Source organism: Aulonocara stuartgranti (assembly GCF_965226115.1).
Source record: "Aulonocara stuartgranti genome assembly, chromosome: 17".
NCBI lineage: Eukaryota > Metazoa > Chordata > Actinopteri > Cichliformes > Cichlidae > Aulonocara > Aulonocara stuartgranti.
Window position 1 is genome coordinate 24,882,234 of NC_138953.1, and position 12,308 is coordinate 24,894,541.

The 12,308-nt window shown below is 41.3% G+C and overlaps 1 protein-coding gene and 1 long non-coding RNA gene across 5 annotated transcripts in view; one reads left to right on the forward strand and one right to left on the reverse strand.

The window, feature by feature from the left end:
- LOC309692211 overlaps positions 1 to 1,093 on the forward strand; it is a 37,871-nt gene extending 36,778 nt beyond the window's left edge. Inside the window, exon 3 of the long non-coding RNA XR_014272247.1 lies at positions 785 to 1,093. This is a non-coding gene — a long non-coding RNA (uncharacterized lncRNA). The remainder of the gene's footprint in view (positions 1 to 784) is intronic.
- Positions 1 to 12,308, reverse strand: part of syt1a (synaptotagmin Ia) — a 233,323-nt gene that overhangs the window by 195,830 nt on the left and 25,185 nt on the right. The gene's annotated exons all lie outside the window — the stretch shown is intronic.

Below are 12,308 nucleotides of genomic sequence, written 5' to 3' on the forward strand. Positions count from 1 at the left end.
ATTGAGGCTTTCTGGTTTAATGCCACTGATAACAGTTTGCTACAGAAACTAATGAAATTAAAAGTCTGGTTTACTGAATTTATTTCTAAGAGTATGGAGGAAAAAAAATCCTAGTTTCAGGTACTCTGGTGTCCATTTTTGTAAGATTTCTGTGAGAAAGGTTTGGGTGGTCTGTAATAACGTTAGCTGAATTTTTAAATAACCTTACCTTATGCATATGTATATGAATCATTTTTCATTTTACAATGGGCAACGCACTGTAGCATCAATCATCCACTTGTCCTTCTTTATTCCTCTGCTGCTGCTATGAGGAGAAATGGTTCTAGAGGTCTCAAAGTCAAAGTCAATAAGAACTACAATTCAACATATATGATGCAGAGATAATTATTAAAGAGTTGGGACTTATTTGTAGCTTGTTCAAAGCTATAATTAGCGAGCAAGTCATACCAGCTCTGGGTGATGAGGCTGCATCAGCTTTGGAATATCAACCTTAGTAGCTGTATTATTCTTATCCCTTTTGTTTCCCCACACACTGCAGGCATTACATTGTATTTTATTACAATAAACCACAAAGTGGGCTTCAATTTCAGATATATCTCACGATGTCCCTCATCTCACAGACCAAGCTGTGTGACTTTTGAATAAACTTTGCATTACACACACAGACCCCAAAACACTCATCAATTTCAAATCATTCTGTTCCGCCATTTAAACAACGCCATGTCTTTGATCTTGGTGCAATTTCCCCCTGGTCTAAAACTTTCTGGTCCTTTCATCTGAGCAGAGCCTGAACGAGGAACGCTGTCTGGAAACAGGTGTTCTGGCTGTTTGATGTTAGCCTGCGGTGGTCCAGCAGGTTTGGAAACATGAAGCAATCATGACCCCATTCTGGAGACCCACAACACAGTCGCCGTCCCCTCCCACCTCCTTTCTGATGAAGCAGCCAGGTGCCAAAAATACACACAGCTGTGCTGAATAAAACATCTGACACACTGACTCCCTGACTGATGGTGGGACAGAAGGAGCTACCCTGGGGACGGAAAGGTCTGGGACTTACCGCACCTACGCACTCAACTCGTTACACAAGTTAACAAGCAAGTTTCTGTGAAGTTGGCTGTTGAGACAAGGAAAAGGCTTAACTGCTACTCCAGGTGAGGGTGGGAGCTGTCCTGTAGGATGTGGCACTGAATCTGGCTGATTCTGCAGGAGAATCAGATATTTATAACACAGCAATGCACACTAGATGAGCAGGAAAGTGTCTTGTTTGCCTAGGGCCAGAAATGTGACACAGGCACCTAAACATATAAAGTACAATTCTTTAACAGGTAATATTAAAGAATGAGTTTAAGCACAGGTTTGTTGAAAAAAGTTCTTGGAAGCATCTAAATTTCCCCCCGATGTTCAGTGGATTTCAGTTTTTGGATGGTCCACTTGAGGACAATCAGACACTTGTCCTGAAGGCATCCAGGTAATTGCGCTATAGATTAGGTCATCGCTGTACTGAAGATGACCCGACAGCCCCAGCTTTAGGTCCACTCTACAGATAAGAGTCTTTAAGGGTTTTTTTTTTTTTGGCATACTCTAAGCGAGCTGAGACCTATTTAACACAAAAATCATACAAGAATTAATCTGGTCATTCAGTGTGAATTCAGGCATCTGAGTAATTCCAAGGAAAAAGCAAAGTCTGGTGATATGATAGCAGATACTCCTGTAGAGTAACCAGGCTGTGGCCGTGATGGACATTGCCTTCTTACATTACTTTTTCAGCATTGTGCAGATACCCGACTAGAATTCATAATTCTCTCAGATTTCTATTCAGAATTCCTTTGTTTCCCATGTCTACTCATATAACGTCCGCGGTGTAGAACTCGACATTTGCCCCTTACACTAGTGTGGCTTCCATCCAGTCACTATCATAAAAGTGTGCTGAGTGCTTCTGAAGTGGTCGTTCTTCTGGAAAAGTCTATTTCTGTAGAAAATTTTGTTACTGTAACAACAACTCAGACAATCACTGCAGTCACAGAAGACAGCTCCACACTCCCTTCAATTCAAAATGACTCAAAATGTGTTAATGGGAGAACTTGAAGTGTAAGGTTATTTTTCAACCATGCCCCAATACAAACCTTTGCACAGTTTTAATGTGAAGGCCTGCAATTTCACTTCATTGCTTGCAGTTCATCTTGACACGCACAGATGTGCACCTTTCTTTACTATGTCTAACCAATTCAATTTGCCACAGGTGGCCTCCAATCAAGCTCTGGATACATCTCGTTGATAATTAAAGCAGACAGGATGCACCTGAGCACAATCTGGAGACTCAAGGCAAAGGGTGTGAGAGACTGTAGCAAGTGATTTCTTTAGAGATTTCTAAAACTTCTAAAGCATTTTATCATCACCTTCCTCTTTCACTCACAGATGATAAATGAATGCTGGGAGGCGGGAGCTCAATCATGTAATTTTGAAGCATGGCTCTATATCGCCGATAGCATCATCCCACCATGTCATTAACGAGCAGCAAACCACATACTTGTGACACGCACTTCCTCTTAGTGACAGATACAATTTCTGGACTTGCGGAGGTCAGCCTCGTAGGAGGTGAGAAACCGGCGTGTTTCCTAAAAGGCTCAAACGGAACAACAAACAACTACACACAGATGCCCTAAGCATCCAGATATTTTTATCAACAGTCAAGCAGCCATTTTGATCCACATGCTGGCACAGCACCAAAGACCAAGAGTGTTTAGCTACGTATCGACTGAACATTTAAAAGACTAGTTTACTGGCTGTATCAGATTACGAGAGCCGCTGCCCCTTTAAGCCTCTGAACAGCAACAAATCCTTTTTTTTAAAAAAATACCATCACAAGAGAAGTGTGAAGGATTTGAAACAAGCGTTGGAAAAGCATTATCGGGATTCAAATCTCATGCGTAATCAGGCAGAACCAGAGTTGATCCAACTTCTTTAGTTTCTGTCATTAAAGAAAGTCTTCGGTGCTCGTTAGGCATGGCATCAAGCTCGCAAACTATTAAATGAAGGGGAAATGATTGTTGATTAAAGCAGGTCAGTGCAGAGAACAGTTCAGCCTCTGTGGAAGAATTTTAAAATGATGTTAAATGAATAAACGCATGCTTTGGGGGAAGATGATCCAAAAAAACTCTTTGTGTACGCCTCTAGAGAAAGGATTACACAGAGAGAGAGACTGATGGGCAGAGGAAGAGGTAACACGGAGACGATAGGAAGATAGGAGGTGAACAGAGGGTAAACAGTGAGGCAGTCAGTGTGTAGTGACCCTAAAGCTTGAGATGGAGTCGTGAGTCACAGACTGTTTACCGTACACAAAGAGAGACAATGAGACAACACAGTGGGACAGCATTATTTACTGGCACACTTGGGAGACGGAGTCCATCAGAAGCTGCTGATTTCCAGTAAGGAGGACAGAAAAAAGAGGATATCTAAAGAGGGACATATTTTTCTGGGAGTACAGCAAACAGCTTTGATCACAGTGCACTGCTGAGAGGACACGATGGTGTGCAGGCAATTAAGCCAATCAGTAACTTAACAGCCAGCTTGACAGGATGCAATTCTTGGATTTTAAGCTTCCTCAAATGTGATCGGTGCCATTTCCAATTAATTTTTAACTGCTTGACTAGCCAGGAGTGATTTGCTAATCAAAGTGCAGTATCTTGATTTAGCTTTTTTTTTTTTTAAATTAGAACACAATTTGTGTTAGCGAAATTGAAATCCAAGCGCACCAGTGTGGAACTGAGTCCAATTAAGAGATATTATGAGGTCTTTAGAGATAAATGCACCAACTGCAGTGCAGGTTTTACTTGTGAGATAGTTAATCAATGCTTAAACTTTCAGTAATAGGACAGTGAGGGAGGTCAGGGTTCATGAGCATGTTTCAGAATTTTCTCACTTGTTGTTTATCTGGTTCTTGGGCATTTACAGATGAACAGATGAAAGCATTGTTGTGAGACTGTTACGCAACACTGACTTGGCGCTCGGTGGTCACTCAACATCATGTCTGATTCTCCAGAGGGACGGCCAGACTTCAGGTTACAGCAGTATCTAGTGGCTGTGACGCCTCATTGCACTTGTTACTCCCAAATCTGAATAGCAAACAGTCGGTTGATCACAATGGCCTTAGCAGCTCCAGCTTACTCAGGCAGTAGTGTTTATGGTTCCATGAAACTAAGTTTTCTATTGATTGAAAGCGAGCACACATGGAAACAACAGGCACACTGCCTGTGCAGGAAAATATGCCCATTCTTGTCTGGTGCTCAAGCCCCACAGGGGCTCTTAGAAGGGCTGGTCAGGCAGAGGAGGAGGATGGGCTCTGGTGTTATTGATTGAAGCTTCTCATAATCTGTGAACAGGTCCAGAGTTTCTGCAGCGCTGAGCTCGGCAAGGATGTCAGTGATGCTCCGAGTCTGACATTGAATTTGCCCTTCCTGCTGCCACCGAGTGGGTTTGGCACCTTTTCAGAGAAACCATTACATTACTAAAACGGCTCATAATGGTTCAAAAAATAATCATTTGTGCAAGTATTCCAAAAGTAAAAATGGCCTGTATTTATATAGCGCTTTTTACTAGTCCCTAAGGACCCCAAAGCGCTTTACATATCCAGTCATCCACCCATTCACGCACACATTCACACAGTAGTAACGTATGTCTTAAAAATAGTCCACAGTATTGACCAGCGTGGCTGAAAACAGCACTACAAGTAAAAACACTTGATCTTTCTACAGATAGAAATGGAGCTAAATTGTTGTTGTTTTTTTACAAATTCCACATTAATTTTCAAGCTTTTCCTTTTCCAATTCAGTCTTTTTGCTACTCAGTGCTTGTATGTTATCCGATCTTCTCAAAGAAAGTCAGCATGCTGAGCTTGTTAAAAGACCATTGCGCTATTTTTTTCTTTCAGCCAAAATTCTTACGACTATCCTGCAAATGATGCCTTTTCTCTAATGGTGTTTTTGATTTTCTTGGGTTACAGCAGGCGTCTCTTTAATCTTTTGCATTCCTACTGGCATCAAGTATACAGTCCAGTCCATAACACCGTGTCCACACAGAGCGGGCAGCGTGTTTGCAGAGCCTCAGTTGCTCCAGCACTCCATCTGTGTCTACACAGGATGTGTTCAGACACAGTATTACACTGTAGGTCGCCCACACTGTAAAAGCGCATAGAGTTTAGCACACAGTCACTATTATGCACGAATCGCTCAAAAACAGTAGACATGCCAAACCCATAAGAACCCCATGACAGATGAGCTGGTATGCTTTGGGTCATAAGTTTTCCTTTTTTTCAGTCTTCTCTAAAGATGATGTCCAATATTGAATATATAGAAGAAAATGTAAACATAATTATAGGAAATATCCCCTAGGCCTGTTGTACGTACTTGATTTACGTTTTTCAGTCTGGATATTCTTGCCTTATTTTCAGCTTTATCACTTGAATGCTCACCTCTTTAACCATCATATCAACTGACAACACCATGTCAGTCTGAAAGCCATCTCACAATTCTCTCAAGTCTGAGCCACATGTCAGCTGAACCATCACTGAAAAAAAATCCTTAACTTTCTCTGATTCAACGCAATGAAGGTGAAACAAATGACAGTTTTGCTGTTTAATGCAAACGATTAATTAGCATGTTTTCAATAATATGATTTAAAACCTCAATACATCTATTATTTTATTTCTACTGATCTATTTTTTGTAATTAAGCAACATTTAGGCTGAAAATATTAAGCTGGGGCACATGTCCATGATCTATCCCACATCCGCCTTGAGAAAAATACCTCCACTGATTGGGCTTCTAACTGGAATACTTGTTGTTAATGGTGGCAGTCTTGCACAGTTTGTTTTGCAATGCACAATGCATGCATAATCCACATTTGGAAGTGGCTGCCTCTTCATTAACAACGTTTAAGAAATGAATGTGAGGAAATCCATCATTATCGCAACTCGCAATCACCAAACCCTACAGCGGGTGCAAACTCATAATCTCAGTCAATTTGCATATGCAATTAGCGTAAGCTTCAAGGAAAGGATGTGATTGACAGCACGGCAATGTTTTGCCTAGTTGATCTGATTGAACCCAATTTCAAGAGTAACCATGGTCCCCTGTTTTGCACCGTTGTGTCTCCCTGGCCATTTTAAGATACTACAGCAGATGAAAGGTTGCAGTGGAGTTTGAAAGCATTACAACTTGGACCTTTTTGTAACAACGGTGTCCAAGAGACAGAGTACATTCACTATTTTACCTTAAGTTGTGCTTCAGTTGTATGCCTGTTTTTAGGACAGCTTTGAAGGTTTAATGCACTGCTAAAAAACAAAATAAAATCCTTCTGCCAGCTTGATAGAATTTTAAGTGGAGGCGTAGACAGACAGAAAGAGGAAGCCTTCTGTTTTCCCTCTCCCTTTTTTACCACCCTCCTCAACATTATTAATCTAGCTCTAGGGTCAAAACCAGTGGCAAGAATATAACTGAAAGGTAAAGGTTTGCGCTGAATCTCTCACTATGCATATGGAACATGATGGGACAGCCATGTTTCATTATAAATTCAAGGCCAATCTGTTCCTAGGGAGGGAAAGCAGGATGTCAAGGTAATGAGTTAATTTAGGAGATAAGGAACAGCAAATGTAATCTCTGAAATATCACCAGCAGCAAAATAGCTCCTTGGGCCTCAAGTCCATCGTATCAAACAGAAGTTACTAATTATCATGATAGTCTTTGCTCAAGGTACTCTACGGAACTGTAAATAAGGATAATCAGCCTAACAGTATATGGTGAAGTTACCCTGAGGACTCACTGTGAAGATCCCATTTAACACTGATCTGAATAATGGAGTAGGTTTTCTTTCAAAGTAGCATCTCACAATGGCTTGTCACCATGCTCTCCGCTCCCCAGATGCTGTTTTCATTAAATGCAATCACTGAAGACTTCACTTTTATTTAGTTTCTAACAGCAACAGACCTGTAGCTGTTAGGACATCTATGCTCTAAACCTCTACATGAACAAACAGGTGAGGTTAACATATGCGACTAAGGAATTAGGGCAAACAACGACAAAAGCAGCTTTTAGGCTGATTCCTATCAATTGTTGTGTTGTAATACATTGGGTTATGAACAATACAGAAAGCTAAATGTTACCAATTAGTCTTTAACGTCCTAATCTAACAAACTGCAAGAGAAAGCATAAAGGTAGGTATTTGATCCCCAAGAAAAGCAAGACAGTTAAATGTTTCTTGTAGTTGGTCACCAGGTTTTGCACGTTTCTCCTGAGGCCCATTTTGGCCCATTCCTCTATGGAAATTCTTTAAATCCTTCAAGTTTCTTAGTTGCTGCTTGGCAACTTGATGCCAAGTCCTGTCCTGTACTGTACCGCCCCAAAGCACAATGTGTCCACCTCCATGCTTGACTGTGGGGATGGTGTTCTTTGGGTCATACTCAGCATTTCTCTTCCTCCAAACACCGCGGGTCAAATTGTCAAAGGTTGAGTTTGGTTTCATCTGACCACAGAACTTTCTCCTAAGCCTTCTTTGAATCCTTTAGATGTTCACTAGCAAACACAAGACACACATGTACATGTGCAGGGGGCCCTTGTGGGTGCTGCGAGCTCAATTTGCCCCCTTTCTTATTATCATTCGCGTCGCATTAGGCAAGATCTTAATTGGAGCTCAATACCAAGGGTGACTGGCTTGAAAATTAAAAACTGTCATCAGACACCCAGGATACAAGCGACGCTGTAAGCATAAAAACAGCCTTATGTCTCTCAATGATATGCAAATCTATTTATAACTTTTATGTATGTGTTTTTTTCTGGATTATTGGATTACTGGAACCCTAAAAATTTTAGACTGTTCATTTATTTGTAAGTAAGCAAACTTACAAACTGAATGAAAACACACTGAGCAACAACGTATAATATACTACAACAAAAGTGCACATGTTGAATGCTTTGCTGGTTAAATATTCATGAATTCTCAAGTAGGCAGCCCATTAAATTAGCAAAATAAACAACCAGCAATGGACTCTGCCAATCACTGATAGCTGATATATTAACCCAATCAGCCATCCCTATTTTTAAATGCCTCCATTTAAGCAGCAAAGTACGGGAGTCAAACAGCTTAAGAGAGAATACAATCTTTTCAGCTACTATCACAGACCCCAGACTACCCAGTACAACAACATTATATCAGATTTAACTAGATGCCTAGTTATTATCCCCAAGTGGGCCGGACTGGCCCCATGGTGCTGTGTTAATGAGTGTTTTTTCGTCTGACTGGGTGGACATGTTTGGAAGAAAGGCCTTCGTCTCGCCCCGAGACACTTGGCTTCGACAGTGAACTCTGCACAGAACGGACCTATAGGCCTCTACAGTGCCTCATCCTTCATGAGATCTCCAAACATGCTAGACTGCTCCATTTTTCAAGGATGAGGGGATTGGTAGCTGGTAGGGTAAACAAAGGGGGGGTTTGAAATTGAAACCATTTACTGTTATATCTCTCAATCTTTTGCACTAGTCTTTTGCTGGTGGTGTTATTATTCTGCCAGCTGACTCTAGCTGTGCCTGTTTGTGGCAAACTCAAGCAAAACCATTCCTGTAGTTGAGGGTTAAATTGTATGCGATATGATTTTTGAAGAGTTGCTAAAAAGGGGGCCACTTCACCCTGGAGCAGGGGCAGCGGTGCAGACGAGAGCAGCTTATGACGATAAGACGGATCGCAGAACAATGTACGACTCTCGCACATGTCAGCTACAGTACGGTGCTAATCGAAGAGGAAGAGCACGGGGGAGGCGGCTGGCATGACAATCTACAGCAGGCAGGAGACTTGGTTGCCATGGTGACAAACAAGGATGTTTGCATCAGAGGCAAATCTCAGCAGTCAGCAGCGGAGGGCACACATACCATTCGAAAGGTGGGGTGAAAGGGAGGACTGCCTTTTCCTTATCACTTGGTGTTCCCTCGCAATTTCTTTTCCACAGCAGGTCTGATCCACACACACATGCACATCCACACTGCAGGAGGGGGGTCCCTCTCTAACGGAGAACCAGGGAGTCACCGGTTCAACAGCTAATGACATCCACTGCATTGCTGTGTTAGAGAGACGAATGAAATCATCTTCACAGCTGGGTCACTTGACAAAATTAAGGCTGTAATGTTGATTATGTGCCTGTGCATTTATTCGGTTTAATCCATCCACGGTGAATTTAATGAGCATGCAATGACCTTGATTGGTAGCAAAACAATACAGCAATGTGACTCACTCCAGCGGGCTGCTCTGGAGTGCAAATATACACTCAGCTCACAGAGCGATGGAAGAGGTAATAAGTTGAATATGAGTGACAACTACGCATACTTCCCAACAGATGTTGAAATTATTGTGACACATTTTAAACCCACCAAGGTCATTTGTGTCACAGGCAAGGCGGTGCGGGGTGACACTGATTTTAATTGCTTGCTTGCTTTATCCCATCACGCCACTGTGTTTTACACACACTGTTGGGTGTCGTATTGCTTTATGACTAATGCATCCTCCAAGGGCGCCCAGAAGCAGCGAGTTAACTGTAGCAGAGGCAGGAGGCAACTTACTGGGATATAATTTGATCTGCTTCCCCTCGTCTATCTGACATATTCCGAGGACACCGACAGAGGCTGGAGAATTGCGAGCTTGTACAAGCTGTAAAAACACAATTAACCTTTTCTGCCTTATACAAGACTCAGTTTGTGTTGATGCCTGATTTGTAAATGTGTCATTTTGCTCAAATTGATGCATTTGCCTTTGTAATACTCAGTTCACGTTACTTAATTTCCCTCCCTGAAAAAAGCAGCTGTTTTACTGCTGTAAACTCATGAATGGAAGATGGACTGAAGAATGGACACTGGTAATTTGAATTCTAGGCTCGTCTCTCCGTTGATGGGTAACTCTTGATAGAGAGTGGCTAAATCATCCCAAGAGATAACTGGAACAGCTCAGCTGGTTTGGTTATTGCTGACATAAACCTTGAGGTGGGGTAGCACTTCCTTCTTTAGGGTTTGGTGTGAATGTGCATGTAAGCACAGGACAGATTGGTTTTTAAAAGAATGCCTTATTACATTTATGCAACATTCAACATGTGCTCCAGGGCCTCTTTTTATGCCGCGTGCCCTTCAGTAATAATTCAAATATGCTTTCACCGGGCACAGGGGATGTTTCGTCTACTATGTACAGGGGCTCAGGAGGACTGACATGGAGCACACAGGGCAAGGCTCGTGTCCCTCAGCAGTCCCACACACCCACATGGTATTAATCTCTAATAACTTCCCCACACAGCGCCTTCGGGCAGTGGCAGAAATGCTACGGGAAGATGATGCGTTTCACCAGCGCTAAGTATGAATCAGGATATTAAAAAGTTGTAGGAGGGCAAAAGCAATTTCCTCCTAAAGGGGATTTTAAAATTACAGCGCTGAGACTGGAGGTAAGTCCTACCACCAAATCATTCTCTTTTTCTTGCCCCTCCCCTCCATCACCATCGCCACACATGTGCACCAAAGATAACGTCTGTCAATGAATAGCTTTCTAACAGACAGTCATGACAAAGCCATGAAATACAGCCTTCATAAATGCACGGTTGTTAATTCAAGGGCACGACTGGCTGTGATGTACATGAGCAGTCCCGGCATTATGGGCAGTGACGTCACCATGCCCCATCGGATGAGTTACTGACATAAAGTCACGAATTTTGCTAATGATTGAGATAAAAGTCAGTAACACACAAGCTCAAGCTAATGATTTGGCTAACAGCATCTTTAGCAATAGAAGTGACTTTTTACGCTCCATGGTAGAATTTTAGATTCTAGTAGATTTCTACGTTTGGGTTTCTGTCTAAGCTCGCTTTGCATTTTTGGATGTTTGCTTATTTTCAGAAGGTAACGCCATTGTGTTGTGGTTAATACTTTCCCTTAAAATCTGAAAACGACACACAAATCTCCGGAAAGGTTACATCTGGTGTAAATGTGTTACACCTGCCAAATGTGGTGACCACTTGTGAATCAGAGAGCAACCCAAAGAAGCTTTACTCTTGCTTATTTTTCAGGTGCTCTGTTAGCCACGATGACTGCTTGCTTATTCCATATGTTTTAATTTGCTAATTTTCCAGAGCCTCCTGGTTGTGATTTAATTCTAATTAATAGCTATAATATTAAAATCCCTTTAGTCGCCTCAGTGTATCCCCCTTTACCCAGTTCCCTGCCCTTGTTCTTATGTGTAAAAAGTGTTGTCTTCTTTGTAACATTTGTCAGATCTTCTATTGTTTCTCCCAATGTTCACCTTGCTAGTTTGTGAAACTTTGCTCCAGCTTTTTTGATATCTGGCTCAGAACTTGATTTTTTAGAGACTGGCATTTATCCTGATGTTTCTTAAGTGGATGGACATGCAAGTCAAACCATATACTGACTTACAGCTGAAAAGCGGTCTTTCATGAACTTATGCAGCTGTAGTTTTAAAACATGAGCTCAGTGAAATATTGCAAAAAGAAATTTTAAGTGTCCTTGAATTTGTTATATTATCTTCAAGGGTAGTGTAACGGCTTTTTGAGACTATATATGGAACTGCTTCTTGCGGTACCATCTTTAATGTCAATTAAATAGGCTTCCTATAGTGTATCTCAGTTTATAACCTTTGTTTTATAGCAAATACAACTGTGAATATATGTGAAAGTCTCTGTTATAAAAACAGAAATGTGAAACAATGCAAATCATAGTCAAAGACCCAGTGAGCCTCGTCACACTCTGGCGCAAACAAACCTGACAGAGATCCTGTAATTTTTTTAAATTAGTTTAATTTATTGTATTTACCCAAGGTTTTCCTTGGTGAAACAAAACTGAATTGTCATTGTGACAGTGCATTTCAGCTTCCCCCGAAGTCATTCACTTAGTGTATTTAATTAAGCGCATTCTGCAAACTGAGGCAGCAATATCCAAAACAGACCTTTTTTTCAAACTGGCTTCATTAGACACTATTCAGGCTGTGGTGTTCATCCTTTCTGATTTACTGCAATTCAGTTCCAATTGTCTTGACTGTGTTGCAGTTGATTAATATAAATTTAAATGCCAAATACAGCTGGATAGAAGATTGGAGGCATTGCTCTAGATTACGCACAAGTGAGAAGAGCTTTACTAGCTTTCTTTTGGAAGGAAAGTAGGTATTCATTTATGGTAGGTAATTTAGCAGCTTTACACCATGTGACATACACTATCAAATCAGCAACAAGTTATAAAAAAATCTACTTTATGACAGAGAGAAGAAGATCTCTTGTGATT